Below are 21,631 nucleotides of genomic sequence, written 5' to 3' on the forward strand. Positions count from 1 at the left end.
AGCCATAGACCTGAAGGGATAATAAATCTGGAAGTGGGTGAATCTAGCAGTGATTAAACATATGACTCCCCTCTGACTAAAGCAGAACAGCAACCCCAGGACTCTGTGCTCATACCCACTGACAGCCTCTCAGACTCTGAAGTGCAACCATTCAGTCCAGTGGTGGGATTTAAACATTTTTACTACTGGTTCTGTGGGCGTGGCTTGATAGGCGTGTCATGGCACGGCTTGGTGGACGTGGATTGGTGGATGTGGTCCTCCCCACTGCTGTGGAAGTTTGCTGCAAAATCCTCATTTCCTCCCAATCAGCTGGGACTCAGGACACAGAGAATAGATGGGGCAGTGCCAATCAGAGGTGGTATTTACTGGTTCTCTGAACTACTCAGAATCTCCACTACCAGTTGTCCAGAAGGTCAGAACCTGCTAAATACCATGTCTGATTCAGTCCCAAGCAGCCATACCTTATAGACCCAATTACAGAAGCCTGAACTTCATAGGTGAGATAGCCTGGCCAAGAAATTGGCCAGCAAGAGAATAGAATCTAATAAGTAAGATGCTTCAGCTGTACATTTAGGAGGTGACTCAAACTAATTTCTTTGTTGGCCTTCTTTCCTGAGGGAAAATGGGGAGAACAATTTTTCAAGTTGAAGTTGTGAACTATGGGTTCCATTTCATGTAACTTATTTTTTGCCTAAGATTTGTTGTTTGTTTATTGGATTCCTGGTCTTGACCTATGTTAATTTTTTGGCCCCATTGTTCTTAGTTGTAGGTAATAAGATTATTTGTTTCTAAAAGTTCTGCCCGAGTTTGGCTATCTCTCAAGTGTGGCAGGCTTGCTGCCTTGTTGGCATGCAGTGAGAAATTCCAGCACAGAAAACTTGGTCTAGAATTATGATTTGACAGATCTAATTCTGTGCTGGATTGTAGCAGTAGCTCTTCTCCTCCCTACCTAAAAGGGAAAAAGGGTTAAAAGTGACTGAATTTTAGGAGGATGCTAAATAAAATGAATAGTTCCTTCATAGTTGATCTTAAAATTTGGAAATGTTGATAGTTGATGCCCATCAAGTAAGTTGGAAATATACTGTATAAGGAAGGACCGATAATGGAACAAGTACTTTAAAATGGAAACGGAAATATTCAAGAATTCCAGTACAATCGATGTAGTATCAATACAAAAAATCCAATAACCCTCATTCTACTTCAATTTAAATGTATTGAATTTCTTCAGAGGCAGCTCCATACAGAGTTTATGAACTGACTGTTACTACTGTAGGGATAAGTAAGACAGGGGCCATGTTGTCCAAAAAAGGATCACATCAAAAGCCAGCTGAAAATATCTGCATCGGTCTTCCTTACCAAAACAGGTGATCCTTGTTTAAAAAAATCACTGTTCGGGCACTGTTCAAACTTACAATAATACTGAACAGGTTTTAGGGCTAGTTATGGCTTGTCCTCAGAATCCTGGATGTTGCAGTGTTCCTACTATCATATGATTTGCTTTCCTGCTATCTTCCGACAAGCAAAGTCAATGGGGAAGTCAACATGTAGTACGTAGCAAGTTGTGGTCTTATTAGGTCCTTATTTAATGCATACTCTTGCTCAACGAAACCTAGGACTACCAGAATTAAGTGGGTGTTGCTTAACAATGGAATGTCAAGCCCCAATTAGTGACATTGCTTAATTAGTGACCACAATAACACTTCCAAGACTACCTGAATGAGGTTGTAAATATCTAGATGACCACTGGAGGGCAACAAAGAGCTAAAAGTCTTCCCATCTCCATATTGGTGTGTGTTTGGATTTTTAATCCTATTCATTTTGTCAAGCTTAATTTCCTTTTATTCACCTTCATGATGGTATTAATAATCACCTAGCCATGTGATAGTTTTGATCTAGATTTTCCTCAGGCTTCTTTTAAAAGGTCCAAAACCAAAAGAATAAGCCAATGAGCCACTAGAAGAAACCTAAAAGAGTGCTCAATAGAGTTATAGGTTATCAACTGTTTAGGATGCTACATAATATTAGATAAATCAGGCATCTTGAGCATGGTGACACAGTGGTTAGAGCCCAGTACTGCAGGCTACTTCTGCTGACTGCTGGCTTCCTGCAATTTGGCAGCTCACCAGGCTCAAGGTTGATTCAACCTTCCATCCTTCCTAGGTGGGTAAAAAGACCCAGATTGTTGGAGGCAATATGCTGACTCTGTAAACCACTTAGAGAGGGCTGTAAAGCACTGTGAAGCAGTATATATGGTAGGTCTAAAGTGCTATTGCTATCTTTTTGCAGATTTCCTCACAAGTAGTTCCTAAAGATTTTTCACCACCAACTTCATCTATTACAACGATTCTATCATGGTGTGTGGGTCTTTATTGCTACCACTATTAACACGATTAACAAGTATAACCAAGAAAACAGTGAAAGAGGTTCTCCCTTTGTTGAGGCACTCTTCAGTTGAATCCCTTTTCTGCCAATAAATGTCCAAAAAGAAGATGATGCAGTTTGACAAAAGTCATGAATAGACATGCTAAGGCTCCAGAGAGGGCTAGATGTGGTCACGTTAATACCCCCAAAATAATTTTAATAACCCAGAAAGATATTTTAAAAATATAAACTAACTGCCTTTAAATTAGGGCCTATCTCCTTGTAGTTCAACTGGCATATCATTCAAAGGCCAAGTGAGAACCAAGTTGTAATTGTTTGTGACTGAACAACAAAGAGGCTATTAGTAATGATTAACATGATTTTATTTTATTGCTATTTTACGATGATAAAAAATGTTTTGAATTCTCCAGTGAACAACGTCAAACATGCAATGTCTATGTTCCAAAGGTATTTTTTTCAAGAGACCACTGGACTTTCTGATGTTTCTTTCTTACCAGCCAGTCCAACTGCCTCTTGAAAAAAGTACTTTTGGGACAATCATGACTGGATGACTGAGAATCTCTACAGACATTAAGCAATGTCTATAGCACAGTAAATGGAACATCCATTCTTTCTCTTTCCTTCTTCCCAAAAGCTGCAGAGCAGGGACAAATTAATTTATATCAAAGGCCTGAACAACGTTCTTGTATCATAGTTATTAGTCCCAGAGTACACGTGAGCATAGAGCTGCAAGTTGCCTCTGCTCTGTTGCTCCTCCCTTTCCTCCATCCATGAATCATGACTTTTCTGTAGAGCGAAATGAAAGGATAGATGGACAATGTGATTAGCTTGCATAGAGAAAACAGTATAAATACATCCATGAAATTCTTTGTGTAGAGGCACAAAGCTTCCTCTTGTAGGGGTTTCCCCCCCTTCTTTTTATGCTTCTCTGTGTTACCCTCACTATTTTAATTATCAGTTTTCTTTAAAAAAAATGTTTAATTAGAAGACTTTAAATCCCTCATTAGTACATATTCTCATGCAGAACTTGAAATGGGAGTGATTATGAACTGTTCTAAAAAAAACAGATTTCTCCTCTTAAAAGATTGGAATTATTGTTTATATCAATATGCATATTAGTTTATCTCAAGATGTGTTAGATTACATTCATTAATTTCACATCTGCAAGAGCCAACATTAACTATTTGTGTGAACCTAAGACTTCTGAATTTTTCAGTGCATACTATAGTTTATCGGTTATTTTCTTTAGCTTTAAACTCGGGAAATGATCCCGTCAAATGACATATCTATATAGACTCCATAGCCATGAAAGCTAAACATTGGTTATAAGACAACAAGAATTGATTTCAGGCCCAAACAAGATTTTGGGTCTTGGACTGCAAGGCAATTAAACCGGTCAGTCCTAGAGGAGATCAACCCTGACTGCTCTTTAGAAAGCCAGATCCTAAGAGGAAACTTAAATACTTTGGCCATCAAATGAGAAGGAAGGACTCACTGGAGATGACTCACTAATGCTGGGAAATATTGAGGGCAAAAGAAGAAGGGGATTACATAAAATGAGGTGGCTGCAGAGGTAGGTTCCTACCAGTTTGGCCGAACTGGTAGTGGTATGGTGGCTTGGGTCAGGGGAACTGGCAGCACCCCAGGCTTTCCATGCTCTGAACCAGTTCTGGATGCATGCTGTGCACGCATGCACAGTTCAATTAAAATTGTTCTGCACATGCTCAGAACTCAGAAACAAGATGGTGGCAACCATTTGAGTTCTGAGCATGCGCAGAACAATTTTAATTGAACTGTGCATGCGTGCACAGCATGCATCCAGCGTACGCATACAAAGCACATGCACGAGTGAACCAGCACTAAAGGTGGCCAGAACCGACACCTGGGTGGCTGGATGGAGTCACCAAAGTAGTAGGCGTGATCTTAAATGGACTCTGTAAGATAGTAGAAGACAAGAAGGCTAAATGAGCCTAAAGGTTACATTAGAGATGAGGGAACATATAGGGGTGGATAAGACAGGCAACATGGAAGTTATAGAGATACAAAGGCTAAAGAAAGAGAAAGTACATGAGTACAAGTTACTGTATCTGGTAGAACAAGATAGTTGATTGGGTAAAATATTCATGCACTGAAATCTATTAACTAAATAGTTAGTTACAGCCCTCTTAGGATTTAGATATTAATAGGACATATCCAAAGGAAATCTATATGTGTTAATGCTAAAGAATTAGTCTAACCCTGATTTCTCATAATCAGATTTTCTCAAAAGGTTGAGACAGATATTACTCCTACAGGCAGCCGAAACAACTCGGTGAATCAATTTCATCTCAATTCAAAATTCCATTTCAGAAAGTTTTAACTGTAGTGACAAGCCATTGTATTTATTGGTTATTTATTGATATAGCCTTCCTTCTCACCAAAGGCAACTTTGGTCAGTATACATCAAAGCTAAAACAATGAATAAATGCATAAAATCACAGAGATAAAAGCATTAAAATCATATTTAAAAACCCAGAAGAAAGAAATAACAGACAAGGGATGTTTATATGAAAGGATCCACCTCAGCAATTCAGCCAGTGCTGGGCTGCTGCATGGTCACGCAGGTTCAGGCGAACCAGTGGTGGGTTGCTGCCGGTCTGCGCCGGTCCTCGCAAACCGGTTGGTCACCAGACCTGGAAGTAAGCCTGCCCCGCCCCGGCCCTGTATACCTGGCCAGATGGTATTTTGTCCCTTCTGTCTCACAATCCCCGTGCTCAGAAAAGCAACTTCGGGAAGGTCCTTCCACCAAAGGTCCTTTGCTAGCAAGCAGGTTCTAGGACACCTGCCGCCACCAAAGGACCTTCCCGGAGTTGCTTTTCTGAGCAAAGGGGAGACAGAAGGGACAAAATACTGTCCATTTTCCTCATGCTCAAAAAAGCAACTTCGGGAAGGTCCTTTGGTGGCAGCAGGCATCCTAGAATCTGCCTGCTAGCAAAGGACCATCCTGAAGTTGCTTTTCTGAGCACAGGGGAAACGGATGGTATTTTGTCCCTTCTGTCTCCCCGTTGCTCAGAAAAGCAACTTCAAGAAGGTCCTTTGCTAGCAGGCACGTTCTAGGGTGCCTACCACCACCAAAGGACCTTCTCGGAGTTGCTTTTCTGAGCAACATGGAGACAGAAGGGACAAAATACCGTCTGTTTTCCCCGTGCTCAGAAAAGCAACTTCGGGAAGATCCTTTGGTGGCCCGGTGTCCTAGAACCTGCCTGCTAGCAAAGGACTTACCCGGGCTTCCACGCAAGCTACCGCCCATCGCCCCATGCTCAGAAAGCAAGGACAACCTCATAAAGTGGCGAGGAAAGATCCTCGTTTAAAGATAGGAGCCTTAACTGCCACTGAGGCCTGCTGTTCAAGGAAGCGGGCGGAGGAAGCAATCACTCTTTGTTCCAGGTCAGTTTGGCTGCAGTCAGTGCTACCGTTTCCTGCCCATTAGGCTTTCGCCAGGCTCCTTTTTGGCGATAAATTCACCCCCCTTCTCTTTTCAAGGCTGCAGAGTTGACTGGTTTCCATGGGGCTAACGCGAAGGGGGAAGCGGCTTGGGAGGATTTTCCCCGCAGGGTTTGGCGGAACAAGGTTTTTGCAAAACAGGGAGTTTCCCCTTAAGGCTCCACCGTGTTCCCACATTCTATATCTGGATGGGTTCGCCGGTTCACTCCTTGCCTTGATCGGGGCCTGTAGTGTACTTGCAGTGGGCGAAAGGAGTGAAGGGGGGAGGGATACTGGACAGGAAAGTTCATTGGAGTTGGCTGGCTAATAAATTCAAATAGGTAAATAATTAAAAAAGAAACTTGGGGGGGGGGCTAAAGGACTTGGGATCCTGGGGTCAATCCACAGATTGCAAATTGTGTTTCAGGTACCCCAAATTGGGGTTTAGGTTACTCAACCGGAATCCAATCAACCCTATTGTGGTTTAGTGGGACACATGAAAACCAGGACTAATGCTAAGATTGTTTAGCTCTTAGGTGACTCGTGCTCCTGCAAGAGATTGGCATCTTTTGCAAATTCAGAATGTTAAAAGGGTCTTTATCAGAAGGAACCTATATGTACTTGCAAGTAAAATAAAAGGCAGATTATATGCAAAGACAACATCCCCACCAAAGTTTTTTTTTAAAAATAAAGGTCACATGGCCGGCAAGCCACTCCCACAAAGGAGGCAACACCCACAGAGTAGGTTTCAAAAAAAATTTAAACCCACCACTGAGGCGAACCCTTAGCTGTGATGGCTGCCTGGGTCTGCCCACCCGCCCTTGTGCTATACTTTCCATATATAACTAACTTTCTGGCTATTTCCCCGACCCACGCTGCCCAGCTGAGTTTCTCACCACCCCTGCTGTACTCACCAGAGCTGCCTGAGTTGATTAGCAGCATGTTTGAAGCTCCGTTTCAGTCCCAAAGGGGTACGTGCATGCTCACAACCAGTGAACCCATTGCGAACGTTAAGTGCAGCCCACCTCTGGCTGTCGACTTATATAGCACTTCACAGTGCTTTACAGTCCTCAGGGCAGTATATTTTCCCCAATAATCTGGGTGCTCATTTTACTGACCTCAGAAGGATGGAAGGCTTGATTCAGCCTTCCATCCCGGTGAGAATTGAACCCTTGGCAGTCAGCAGAATTAGTCTGCAATACTGCATTCTAACCACTGCGCCACCAAGGCTCCAGGGGTGGGTTCCTCCCGGTTCGCACCGGTTCTTGCGATCCGGTTCGTCAGTGAACCCGGAAGTAATTAACTTCTGGGTTCCTAGCTCCTAGCCCCTGTCGCTGGGTGCCTGCAGGGTTTTTCTTTTTAAAAAACGCCTCTCCGGAGAGGAAGCCCTGTCAAAGCGCACCTTTCCCCCCTTGGCGGCTGCAGGGACCACCCCGCTGCTTTATCTTCCTCCTCCTCCTCCTCCCCTTCTGCCTTGAGCAGTGGCAGCCGAGCCGGGAAAGGGGCGCTTTGGCAGGGCTGTGGAAGCTCTGTCAAAGCGCACCTTTCCCGCGTCGGCGGCTGCAGGGACTGCCCCGCCGCTTTATCTTCCTCCTCCTCCTCCTCCCCTTCTGCTCTGAGCAGCAGCAGCGGCAGCCGAGCCGGGAAAGGGGCACTTTGGCAGGGCTGTGGAAGCTCTGTCAAAGCGCACCTTTCCCGCGTCGGCGGCTGCAGGGACCGCCCTGCCGCTTTATCTTCCTCCTCCTCCTCTTCCCCTTCTGCGCTGAGCAGCAGCAGCGGCAGCCGAGCCGGGAAAGGGGCGCTTTGGCAGGGCTGTGGAAGCTCTGTCAAAGCGCACCTTTCCCGCGTTGGCAACTGCAGGGACGCCCTGCCGCTTTATCTTCCTCCTCCTCCTCCTCCCCTTCTGCCCTGAACAGCAGCAGCGGCAGCCGAGCCGGGAAAGGGGCGCTTTGGCAGGGCTGTGGAAGCTCTGTCAAAGTGCACCTTTCCCGCGTCGGCGGCTGCAGGGACCACCCCGCCGCTTTATCTTTCTCCTCCTCCTCCTCCCCTTCTGCCATCAGCAGCAGCAACGGCAGCCGAGCCGGGAAAGGGGCGCTTTGGCAGGGCTTCCGCCGCGCCCCCAAGGACCGCTGACCTCGCGCTGCCGCTTCTTCTTCTTCCCTGGCCTTCCCAGTTAGCTTGCTTGAAGCTCCGAGGAGGTGGGAGGAGGGTCGCAGGAGTGGAAGTGGGGGGAGGTCTCCCCGGCCGGGAAGAGCTGAGAGGCTGCCGGCCCCTTTCGCAGGAAAGTTAATTTTTCTTGGCGAAATCCGGCCCCCCCCCCCCCCGCGTGGATGAGTGGTCGGCTGTCCTCTTCCCATAAGCCGCCCGGAGTTACCTGTGTGTGAGGTGGGCTGCCCTATGCATTTGCGTGTGTGCGCTGGAAAGAGAGTGAAAAAGAGAGGAAGAAATAATTATATTAATTAGATAGATCAGTCTTTCTCCACCTTGGAGACTTGAAAGTGTGTGGACTTCAACTCCCAGAAAGGGAGTTGGGAGAAAGGGAGAAAGGAGGAGAGAATGAAAGGAAGATGGGGGAAAGAAGAAAGAGGTAAGGAGAGGAGGATGGAAAGGAGAGAAAGAGGGGGAGAGAGGGTAGAAAGGGGAAGAGGAAGAGCAGGAGTAGGAGAAAGGTAAGGGAAGAAGGAAGGGGAAGGAGAGGAGGAAGGAGGAAAGTAGAGAAGGGAGGGAGGGTGAAAAGAAAGAGTTAAGGAGAGGAGGATGGAAAGGAGAGAAAGAGGAGGAGAGAGGGTAGGAAGGGGATAAGGAAGAGCAGGAGTAGGAGAAAGGTACAGGAAGAAGGAAGGGAAAGGAGAGCAGGAAGGAAGAAAGTAGAGAAGGGAGGAAGGGAGAAAAGAAAGGGAAAATAAGGTGGTGTTATAACAGGAGGAAGGGATGGTAAACAAAGCAACCCAAACTGTATATTATAACCTATTAAATGAAATAATAAATGTATAAGAATGATAAATGTTAAAACACTTGTAACCAAACGATATGCTATATGTGATGATGGGGTTTTTTTCTTTCTGTTTTGTTTTGTTTTTATTGTTGTGGGTATGTGTCCTCTATGTAACAAAAAAAAAAAAATTATAAAAATGTGGAGAAACACTGAGATAGATGATAATGAGATGAGGGAGGGAGAGGGAGAGAGAGAGAGAGACCATAACTAGATAGACAGATAGGCAGGCAGATAGACGGATGGATAGAGAGAAAGAGAGAGAGATAGGTAGGCAAGCAGATAGATGGATGGAGAAAGAGAGGGGGGAAAGAGGGAGAGGGATACCATAACTAGATAGGCAGGCAGATAGACAGACAGATGGATGGATGGATAGAGAGAGAGAGGATGTATATAATTAAGGTGACCAGACGTCCCTAGCGAGGTCGCGGGCTGGCAGTAACTGCCGCGGCCTAGCTCCCCCCCCCCCGGTCAATGGTGTCCCTCTTTACCAATCTGAAAATCTGGTCACCTTACTTGTTTAGGTAATTCTGAGGTGGTTGATGGTTCTGTGAGTGCCTGTCCTTTATAATTTTCCACATTGCCGTGATGGTTTTTATTCCAGTGACTTTGTCTTTCCTGTTCTTAGGCTTAGGGAAAAAAAACTGGTTTCATTGGCAGTCTTTTTTTTGGGTGGGGGGGATTTTTATTTTTTTGGTGTTTTCCTAGCACTGTCATAGTTTGTGGGTGTGGGTGGGTGTGTAATGTCCCACAGTTATCTATGCATTAATAATGATCTAGTAATATTAATAATATCTAGTAATTAGTAATATCTAGTAATAACATCGTCTTGGCCACTCCCACCAGGTCACATGGGTGGCAGGCCACTCCCATCCGGTCACATGGGTGGCAAGCCACTCCCATCCGGTCACATGGGCAGCAAGCCACTCCCACAAAGGAGGCCACGCCCACAGAGTAGGTTCGAACAATTTTTGAAACCCACCCCTGCAAGGCTCCTTTAAGCTACAGGAGGGCAGGTTCCAGCTACATATTAAGGGGGAGGGGAATCCTCCAACAGTAATTGATTGTGGAACCAATTACCCTGAGAAGTGGTAGTCTCCTCTTAACTGGATTTGTTTATGCAAAAACTAGATCACACTCTGCTTAAGTTGTATTCATTTGGATTCTTGCACTAAGAAGGAAGTTCCATTTAATAACCTAAATAACCTAAATAACCTAAATAACCTAAATAACCTAAATAACCTAAATAACCTAAATAACCTAAATAACCTAAATCATCCCAACCCTGTGGTTCATTCCCAGATATCCAATGGTCAGGCTAATCTTACAGGAGGAAAACTTTTAATTTTTTAACATTACTACTTCTGATTGAGAAAATTGTAAAAAAAAGTACTAGATCTGTTTTCTCAGAAAATCCTCAGAGTTCTATAAGAGGAACACTGCCCCAAGACCATTCAGAATAAAGATATTTATGATTTAACAAAAGCTTAATGTTTGTAAGTGTTGTGTAGACTGGGTAGAAGGAAACATTGATAATTTATTATAAAATATATATATATTTTAATACTATTCAGTATGTTAGCATTTCTCCTTGAATCCTGGCTGCTAGACCAGTAGTATGTAATAAGCATTCAAGCATCCCTAGGAAAGTACAAGGACAGCTGAAATTACTGAGGACTTTTTAATGGACCTTGAACATAGTTCCAAAACTTGTTCATACATTCAACACAGATAAACTAGTTTTATTCTTAATGTTAAATTGCACCCACTGTTAGTTTCTTATTGTTATATTATAAATCTCATGGTGCAACTATTCCATCAATTATCTAAATCAATTAAAACATTGGTGAATCTGGGTCTTTTTACTTTTGATTTTTTTTCTTTTTACTGATTAAATTTGCTTTGAGTTTTCCATCAGTTTGTAACTTTAACCAATAAAGAAATAATGAATCCACTCAAAAATTGGTGTTCTTTACAATGTACTTAATCTTTAGACTTTTGGCATTCCATTCAGGGATTTTTTTTCTGATAATACTTCTTTGCATTGATGTGTATGTGCAGTATATGCAGACCTTTTTTATCTAATATATATTTTGTAAGTATTTTGGGAATTCAATATTGCTTGGCAAAGTTTTGAAAACCTTAGATTTTAGCATACACATGCATTTTGGTTCAATATCATAAATAAAATGATATTTATTAAAATGTGATTTTAATAAATTAATATAAAAATAAACTTCACATCCTCAAAAAAACAACCCTGCATAATGCCACAGTAAGTAACTAACATACAGAAAAAGGTAAAAGAAATAGGAAAAAAATACCTTTTTCACATATACCATATTATTCTCATTTTTGGATCAAAACCAGAATATTATTTTTCTGTTCATGATTATTACCATCTACACCTGAGTTATCAAAATCTTAAAAGTTAATTTATAAAAATCCAGTATTAAATGAAAATGTCATGAGAACAGTAGGTAGTACAAATTATATCTTAATGGCTTATGCACTGTTGTGGTGATTTGAACAACTTGTCTAATATTTTTAGCATTTCATTGAACTGAACTAGGTTTCAAATCTAACACCCCCTTAAGAGGAACAGCAGAAATTCACACCTCAACTGATGCAGTCTGTTGGAAATCAGAGCATTTTTATATAGGGTTTTTAAAAACCAAAAATATAGTCTACACATGCACAAGCAGAGAATTTGATAAAATTAATAGAGCACTCTTTGTTGTTTTATTTCTTAGAAGAGTAATTTGACTGCTAATTATATTCTTTTCTTAATTGTCAAATACCTTTAGTCAATTTAATTCAAGTGAATAAGTATGTACTTTACAAAATGCTGCTGAAATAATACTTTGGGATCTATTCTAAATAACATTTGACTTATACTATAGAACAATGTTTCATAAACTTTTTTTCTTCTCAGGACCCCTTCTCACTTTTAACAATTATGAAGGACTCCATAAGAGCTTTTTGTATGGTTTGTATTTATTTATCATATTAAAAATTAAAATTTGTGCACTTGCTGCCTCTACTGCTTCCCACAACCATTTGATGGAATTTTAATATTGCATTATTTTTCAATGTAACTGGCAAGTAATTTTGAATTACTGAAGAGGGACCCATGTGGGGGAGGGCCCTCCACAAAAGGTCCTGGATTACACCTGGGGAATACTGTTCTGGACAATATTTTTCAAATAAGCTCACACTGGATATGTTGGAACTGGAGTGCCCTTTGAATGCTGGGGACATTACACACCTTACCTTCCAGGAAGTTTTTGATGAAGAACCCCATAACATTCTAATTATCAGTATAATTAAATATAACCTAAATATTATGTTTATCATGTGGAGTTACATCTATCTTGGAAACAATCCTCAGAAAAGATTCATTGGATGGATCATCTTCACTGTGGATAAAGATATTGGTGGCATACCATAAGTCTCAGTCATGGCTTCAGGACCCTTCAACATTTTAATGAAATTATTTGCTTAGGAATCAATCATGAAATGCATAAATAACAGGGAAGAGAGGACCAGGGAAGAGAGAGCAATTTTGGAGGTGTGGTTTATCAACAGCCAAATATGAAGCAACAGATTGACACTCCATCTTAAAATGCAAATGCAATCTTGGTCTACAACTATTGAAGTCTTTTCAAAGTATAGGAAGTAATTATTCCATTATGTTCTGTATTGGCCAGATCTGGCTTAGAAACAAAATTTAGTTCTAGACATAATTTTTTAAGAGAAATTAACAGAAAAAAATCAGATACAAAGGAAAGTGATGTGGATAATCAGAAGATTAGGAACTAAGGTCTGATGGGAAAAGATTGATGGAAATAGCCTTAAGAAATAAAACTTAGAGCACATTGAAGCAGTTGTCAAGTACTTGAAGGGATGTCACATAGAAACAGGTCAAAATCTCTTCTTTCATATCCTAGAGAAGCATTATAGTATACTTCTCCCTAAATTACAGGAAAGCAGATTCTGGTTTAATATCAGAAAATAATCTCATAACAATAAGAGCAGATCAACAGCAAAAACAACAGACCCATTTTGCTGAATTTGTTCTAATAAAGATTAGATTTTTGGGGATGCTTCAATTTGTATTCCTGAACAGGAGTAGGATGTTGGAGTCAATAGTTTAAATGCCAGTTCTGTGATTCTATCAGTTGTCCAAACTAGCGAAAAGTGATTTGCCTATTAATGTCCCATTTTTTCTTACGGACAGCTCAGGGTTGTCTCATGTTACTGTCACAGGGAATCATCCTACAATCCATAGATACTCATTTAGAAGGGTAACTTTGTAGTGAATAATATATGCATGACCTTTCAACATTAACCCACTATCATAATGAATCAAGAAGTTAAAAATAAGCTTTATTTTCATTTTCATGTAATGCTAATAAAGATGTTTGCATAGGCGTTAGTTCACTAGTCCGTGAATACGTCATACCTCCAAGGGGTGGAAAATGCTATTATAGTTGACAATATAGTGCTTATGTATAGCATCACACAATTTTACCTCCTAATTCATGTAAAACTAACCAATCTAATCTTAGCATTGTGCTAATATACAGAAACCAAAGACATTTTTCACTTTGCATGCTAATTCTTCATCATCAATTTTCTTAAAATGTTTTGAGGAGATGGCTGGTTGTTTGGGGATAGAAGGAGTATCTTTCATAAGAACGATCACCTTCAATAACAGAAACAAAGCAGAAAATTGAACAGAAAATCCAGCTACTTTTATTGCTCATAGGCATTATTCATTTCCCTGACACATTATGTTTTTAATTAAAATTGCACATGAATTAATTAAAATGTTCATTCAGCCACTTTTCTCCCCTTATGAATGCTTTGTTACCCTCCCTGTATTTGAGTAAAACACATTTTAACAAACGGCTGCCTTTATCAGCCTAGACTTCAGCTGACAGACTGTCATGTTCTCTACACCTTTATCTTTACATATTCTTTGTTTTTTTTCCCCAAATATGGATCCCTCTGTATAATTTTTATTCTTCTGCCACCAGCACCCTCCACTGGTTATCCAAGCTAAGAGTTTATTAAATAGACATTGTCAGCAACTGACAAAACTGCTTCACAAGAGGAAAGGCAAATAGATTGAATCTATTTCTCAATTCATTTCTTGAAAGACATGTGATGGTACATCAAGGTGTAGATTAACTTTCTTTCGGGGCGAAAGAAAGGGTGTATGGAGGGTCGAAGAGGTACATTGGGTCTCTATTTTTGGGGGTATTGTTGACAAGAGGAATGGCTGTGTTATTGTTTAATGTTATATGGCCCCGGTTATGCACAGTATATATGTGACTGTACGAAAATGAAAACGGAAAATAAAAACACATTTACAGAAAAAAAAAAAGGTGTAGATTAACTTGTAGATAACCTGTAAAGTTTAGTATCCAATCTTCTGCTAAACAGTAGGAATCTGCAGAGCTTTGAAGGATTGCCTTGATTCAATTATGTTTCAATTCAAGCTTCAGTTCAACAGTAAAAGAGACTGGAAAAATCAGATTCCCTTTGAAGGCTGCCCTGGTTCGAACTGGGCTCCCCTTGAAGTCTGCTACTTCCACCAGATCAGGATCATTTACTTCCATTCAACGCCTGGGAAAGAGTCAATCAATTTTACAGATCCAGCTAAAGATGGCACCTCATGACAAAGCAGAGCCATTTTCAATAGGGCCATCAAATTGACACGATCATTATATTGTTGAAGTAGGTATGAAACAGTTAATAGGCAATTATGGATATCATCCACTTTTCAATAATGTTTGAAAAATCATTTTAAATTCTTGGCAACTATTTATTATAATATTTGTAACTACCAACTCCATGCGGATTCTTGGTATTTCATAAATCATTCATCAGTTGGATATAAAGGCAAATAGGTGCTTTGAAGTGCAGGAGTCTGCAACTCCTTAAAGTAGCTGTGTCTTTTCCTAGCTGCCCTTAGCATTTATAAGGGAACTTCAAAACTAAATTCATTGTTAAGAGGTTTTAGATAGATGTTAAATGAAAGACCAGACACACTTCAAAGACTCTTTTACCCTTTAAATATAAAGTGAAACACAGCAATACCATCTAATATGCTTGTTCTATATCTGTCCATGACCTATAAGTGACAGGCAAAGGGAAATAATATGTATGAAACATTTCTAAATCCTAGTACAGTTTATGAAGATTGTAAAGCAATATGTCTGAAAAACAATAAGTTAAACATCAGTCTTGTTTGATGTCATTGTAAAAGCTAAACTGCACACAATATAATGAAGCAGTCCTTGATCCTATATGAAATATCCTTATAACATGGTCAAATTTCAAATTGGATTATATTTGAAAATGAGCAAAGGTTTCTTCACTTCTTACATGTTTTACAGTTGTTATACATAGCAACATATATTTTAACCTTTTCAAAGTCTAACCCGGGGTGGCAAACTCAATTTCATTGACGGCAACATCATGGTTGTGTTTGACCTCTGGAGACCTGGGGAACATGGCCACGGTGGGCATGGACATCTTGACATCACTGGGGTCAGGGGCATCTATGGTGGCCCAAGTGCTCTGCCATAAAAAATGGGCACATAAACTCTGTTTTTGGTCACAACAGCCTCCTGCTGCCCTCTGCCTGCGTAAATGGAGTGGGGGGGGGGTGCAGCTCTCCTGAGCTCCATTTTCACTGACAGAAGCATCATGGGGCAGTCCTTCATTTTTTTTACGGCAGCCCTGTGGGCCAGATCAAGCCTGCGAGCCTTGAGTTTGATACCCTTGGTCTAACCAGTGGATTTATCTGCAGAATTAATGAAGATATTTATACGACAGCTATAGTAGTATATTCCTGAACGGGCATTACAATACCCATTTGCTGAGAGCAATCATCTGTAGGGGCTTTAAAATAGATAGGGGAAAACAGCTGAATTAGTAAGAACAATATTTTGTATTCAAGTTTGCCATATATATATATATGATTACATTTTTATGTCCTATTTACTAACTGATGGACTGTTGACCAACTTAGTGATAGAAATATATTCAATGTCAGGATGTAATAAAATCCATAAGTTAACAAATTCTCTGTTGTATTTTCCAATAATAGAGGAAATAACAACTTGAATTAATGGAGCAAAGAGGAATCAGAAATAATTTTCACAATGAAAGTGCTTCTATTATTTGTATAATTAGAAATGTTCAAGGTTGAAATATTCCAACCATGAAACACCCAATTCAGTTACCATTTTAAAGTCTACTATCCTTGAAATAAACAGCCACTCTTCAAAATGCATTTTGGAAATCTAGGTAATGAAGACAGATTATATGGAGACATCTATGAAAAATTTAGTCCTTTGCCACAGTCTTACAGCTTCCCCACTAATTCAGTTAAGTCAGTTTAAATTAATATAAGTCAAGGCTGTTAAAATCCAAACACTTTGCCTCAAATTTTCTCATATTATTTAACTAAAGAAGAACTATTTTATTTGTGCCTGTTCATAATCAGTGTAAATAGGTCTGTGTGTGTGTGTGTGTGTGTGTGTGTGTGTGTGTGTGTTTATGTGTGTGTGTGTGTGTGTGTGTGTGTGTGTGTGTGTGTGTGTGTGTGTGTGTTATATGCTGGTCTTGTTATATTTGGGTCTTTTCCCATGTAAATTGAGATTGTCTTGGCAACGTTTCAGAGAAGTCTCACTTGCCATCTTCAGGCTGGGTTTTGGCTTAAAGCGTGGTCGGAGCTGCCATCTTTCTGTAAATCTTGGTGGGGTGTGTGTGGAGTGCTGGCGTTGTTTCAGTAAGTGGAATGATTGATTGTGTGGTTGTATCATGATTGGTAGATTGCTGCTTCCATCTAGAAAACCAAGGAATTTACGAAATACCATGCAAAATCTGCCCTGCAACATACGTAGGACAAATGAACAGGAGAATAAATGCACGCATCGCAGAACACAAAAACGCAGTTAGAAAAAAAGAAAAAACTTCTCCCCTTTTCCAGCACCTTAAAGCAACAGGACATGAAACTGATTTTGAAGGAACCAGGTTAATCTCCAAAACTGAACACTTCAACAAGACAATAATTATGGAAACCATAGAAATAGAGAAACACTCCCACAACATGAATAAACGTGACAGTGGGTACGGTTCGTTTGTTGACTAGGGCTGGTTTCCAGATGTCTGGTAGGCAGAAGGTATCATCACATTTATTCATGTTGTGGAGGTGTTTCTCTATTTCGATGGCTTCCATAATTATTCTCTTGTTGAAGTGTTCTGTTTTGGAGATTAATTTGGTTCCTTCAAAATTAATTTCATGTCCTGTAGCTTTAAGGTGCTGGAAAAGGGAGGATGTTTTTTTCTTTTTTTCTGACTGCGTTCTTGTGTTCTGCGATGCGTGCATTTATTCTCCTGTTCATTTGTCCTATGGATGTTGCAGGGCAGATTTTGCATGATATTTCATAGACTCCTTAGTTTTCTAGCTTGATCTTGTATTTGGGGTTTCTTAAGATGTTGCCTATTTTTTGGTTGGTGCTTAAGGCTGTCTTGATATTGTGCTTGTGGAGAATTTTGCTGATTTTATCTGTGGAGGGCAATGCTGTTGTCCTGTTCTGTGCCTCGGTTCTTGGGGGGGGGGTGTCTCCCTTTGGATTAGGTTGGTAATTGTTTTTCTTTGGAATCCATTGGAGATTAATACGTTTGTGAGAGTGTGTAATTCAGTTTTCAGGTGGTCTTTGTTGGCTAGGCGTTTGGTTCTGGAGATGAGGTCTTGACTACAAAGTTGATCTGTGCAGGGTGGTGATGGGATTGTGCATTTAAGTAGTGGTTGGGATGTGTTTTTTCCAGTAGATGGTGTGTCCTAGGGAATCATTGGGTTTTTTTTTGGTAGATTAGGACATCCAAGAAGGGAAGTTGGTTGTTTGCTTCTATTTCCATAGTGAATTATATTTTGGGGTGTAGGCGGTTGAGATGTATGAGGAAGCTGTCCAGTTTTTCTTTCCCGTGTGGCCAAATCATGAAAGTTTCATCATCATATCTAAGCCAGAGTTTGTGTTTGTGTTCAGATTTATATAAGGCATTAGTTTCAAAATGTTACATGTATAAGTTTGCAATGATGGGTGAGAGGGATGATCCCATGGGAGCTCCTTCTATCTGTTTGTATCTTTGTCCATTATGGATGAAGTATGTGTTGGTTAGGCAGTTGTTGGTCAGGTCCAGGATGTGTTTAGGGGGGGTTGTGTTTGTTCTGGATAAGTCTTCTTTATAGGAACTTGGGTGAAGAGTGATATGACATCGAAGCTCACAAGTAGGTCGCTGGGTTCTTTATTGTTTCTATGAAGTAGACTGAGTTTTGTACATGTGAGGTGATGGATTCTGTGTAGGGTTGAAGTTGTTTGGCGAGGAATTTGGCAAGATTCTGTAGAGGTGAGCCTATGGAGCTGACTATTGGTCTGAGTGGTATTTCTTCTTTGTATATCTTGGGGAGGCCATAGAGTTTGGGGCATCTGGATGATTTCTCTCTGGGGATGATTCTTTGCTGTATCTCTTCACTGATGGGATAAGCTTTTATTTTGGATTTGGTGGTTTTTTCCAGGTAGGTGGTAGGATCTGTGTTTAGAGGTTTGTAAGCGGGAAGCCATCGAAACAGAGAAACACCCCCACAACATGAATAAACGTGACGATACCTCCCACCTACCGGACATCTGGAAACCAGCCCTAGTCAACAAATGAACTCCACCCACCATCCAGGTTGTTACAACACAAAAGAACAACAGACACACAGCCAGCACTTCAGCCACACAGGAAAATACGAAACAGCCAACCAATCTACAAACATCAACTCCATCTACCAATCAGGATGTAACTACAGAGCCAATCAACCCATTGACACCAACAAAGCCAGCACTTTACACCCCCCCCCCAAGATTTATAGAAAGATGACAGCTCTGACCACGCCTTACCCACACAAGCACGAAGCCGAAAACATCAGCCTGAAGATGGCGAGTGGGACCTCACCGAAACGTTGCCAAGACAATCTCAATCTTACATGGGAAAATATCTCAATCACCTGGAGTAGCGATGTCATTTATACTCTCCTAAACTATTCTAATTTCTATACATAAAAAATAAAATAAAATGGAAACTTACTTATGAATAATATGCATCCTTAAAAGAACAGGCATTTCTGCAACTTAACATTTTCATGCTAGCTTTCTTAAGGAGTGCGGGACCTCCCTACTTTGTTAAGCATAGTCATCCAGAATTTGTAAGCATGATATAGTTTGAGCAGATATACATTTAGCACAAAAGTTCTTAACTAAAATTTAAAATGTTTAATAAGGCTTTATGCCCAAGTGGATTGTTGTTTCATAAAAAATATGTGGGATTATTCAATAAAAGACCAAACTGTGCACTTTTATAGATGCAGAAATTTAATAGTTTGAACTGTTAGGAATCATTTCCATTCAGTAATTTATAACGCTATCCAGACATAATTATGACAATATAAAGTGTATCTTCTTCATTAGTGATATATCACCATAATAATAGCTGGACAATGCAATTAACTGCAATTAATAATTTTTATTTTATCTTATTGCTTTTCCGGAGAGGGGTCTCTCACAGCAACTTACCTACAGTATGATTGAAGCAGCTTATATTAATTTACAATGGGAGATTATCAAAAATTTTAATCACTGAAATCATCAAACTAAACAATCAAAACCCATCTGGTCATGAAACCTATTGAAGATCATGTTTCCTAATCCCACCAAGAAAGGCTGAGTACCGGACAAACCTGTTTGTACTGACCTCTGATCATTTAGGATTTGACTTCATTTTTTGAAGTAAATCCTGATTAAACTCTAATTTTTAAAAATCAACAGCTAAATTTCATAAAAAGCTAGAAAAAGTTTTAAGCTGCAGCTTGTTCTTTTGCTTTTCCTGAAAAACAAAAGCACACATATTTTTGAAAAGTCTAACTGAAAATACAAATGCACACCTCTCTCATTCGCTCACTAGTTCACGTTCTACAACTCTTCAACAACAATTTAAAAAAATGAATAAAGCAATTTACTCCATTTTGAGCTTGACCAAAAATAAAAGCTAGCAATTTTTAAATAATTCCTATGTGGAAAGGGTTAACTACAAGTCTGCACAGACAGACCCTCACAATGATTGCAGGCATGCCCAAAACACACCCTGCAAAAGGAGTTTATTAAATGTCTGGACATGTCCCCATGCAGGGCCTGGATTGTGGAAATGTATCTGCGTTCAGTCACAGACCTGAAGCACATCCATATGGGTGTGCACTAAGGGTATCTTGCAAAAGATGTTTAGTTACATGTCAATGCATGGCCTGATTAATCTAGGCATATGTAGAGAGCATGTTGGCAAGGCTGTGGTGGGTTTCCATTTTTTTTATTATCGGTTCACTTGTGCACTCACACCAGTAGTGGGTTTCAATTTTTTTAGAACCTATTCTGTAGATGTGGCCTGCTTTGTGGGAGTGGCTTGCTGGTCATGTGACCGGGTGGGAGTGGCTTGCCAGCCATGTGACTGGGTGAGCGTGGCCAACTTGTAAAATGTGGTGGAAGTCACTTTAACAACACTCTTGCTTAGCAACCAAAATGTTGGCTCAGAAACTAGCATTTGAAGCATGCAAGTCTTAAAGATGTCAAGTTACAAGATCCTTGCACTCCCAGCCTTTTAGAAAAAAAACCCAAGGAGTATTCAAACTTGAAAGCTTTAAGACTTGTGGACTTCAACTCCCAGAATTCCTCCTCTCGCTCCATCTTGATAATGGGCAGATGGGTGGGGGGAGGGAGCTGGAACCAGTTCTAAACGGCACTGTAGATTTGTGGAACCTCTTCTATAGAAGAGGTGAGAACTGGCAGGAACCTATCCCTGACTCACGCGTGCGCTCGTGTGGACAAGACACTTCTGCGCATGCACAGAAGCGTCCAGGTGAGTGGATGAAGCCTCCCACCGCCGCCACTACCAGTTCACTCGATCTGGCCTGAACTGGGAGCAACCCACCTCTGATGCAAGGTATACATATCGTATTTCACTTAGCAAAGGGGGCATTGGTTACATGTCCTGTATATTTGTATGTTTTTATCCAGAGATGTTATGTAAAAAAGCAAAAAATGGGAGACAGAGGATTTCCTGAGGCTTACTGCAGCAATACAAGTTCCACAGAGAAATCTATGTCAGAAGGCATAAGTTCATTAAAAAAAAACCTCCATGCAACAATCAGAGAGCCCAAACTCAACAAACACACAAACTCTGGTGGAGGTGTACTTGGAACAGATACAGACATAGAAGAGAATTATCTGGAATTACAGTGCAGTGAAATACTAGCACACTATAGATGTGTAAATCTTAATGTATCTGTTCATTCACCCATGCCATAGGTGTCATTCATAATGAGATACAGAATATCTTCAAGAGACATTGATGCAAGCCATTTTGTACAGGGTGGATGCAAATAGATTGAATCACATCCCCTTTTCTGTTAGGAATCATTGAGCGATTTAAATACAGATGAGTTCCTGGACCATGTTGAAAGCATGTTACCGAAATGTGTTGTAGAACGGTGATTTACAGTTTGTGGTCAGCATTGTTCAGAGAAGAGGAGAGTCTTAGGAAGATAGGCAACATACTGTTCAGCCAAATCCTAAAGAAAAAAGTAGATATCGTGAGACAGATTTCAGTGTCATGAATGATGTTGTATCTGTATTTGTATAGATATTAGGTTATTTGCAAAATAAAAGAATTGTTATTACAGGC

At 40.5% G+C, this 21,631-nt stretch overlaps 1 long non-coding RNA gene across 3 annotated transcripts in view; it reads left to right on the forward strand.

The window, feature by feature from the left end:
• Positions 1-21,631, forward strand: part of LOC116512411 — a 163,097-nt gene that overhangs the window by 1,624 nt on the left and 139,842 nt on the right. The gene's annotated exons all lie outside the window — the stretch shown is intronic.

The sequence above is a fragment of the Thamnophis elegans genome, chromosome 8 (assembly GCF_009769535.1).
Source record: "Thamnophis elegans isolate rThaEle1 chromosome 8, rThaEle1.pri, whole genome shotgun sequence".
NCBI lineage: Eukaryota > Metazoa > Chordata > Lepidosauria > Squamata > Colubridae > Thamnophis > Thamnophis elegans.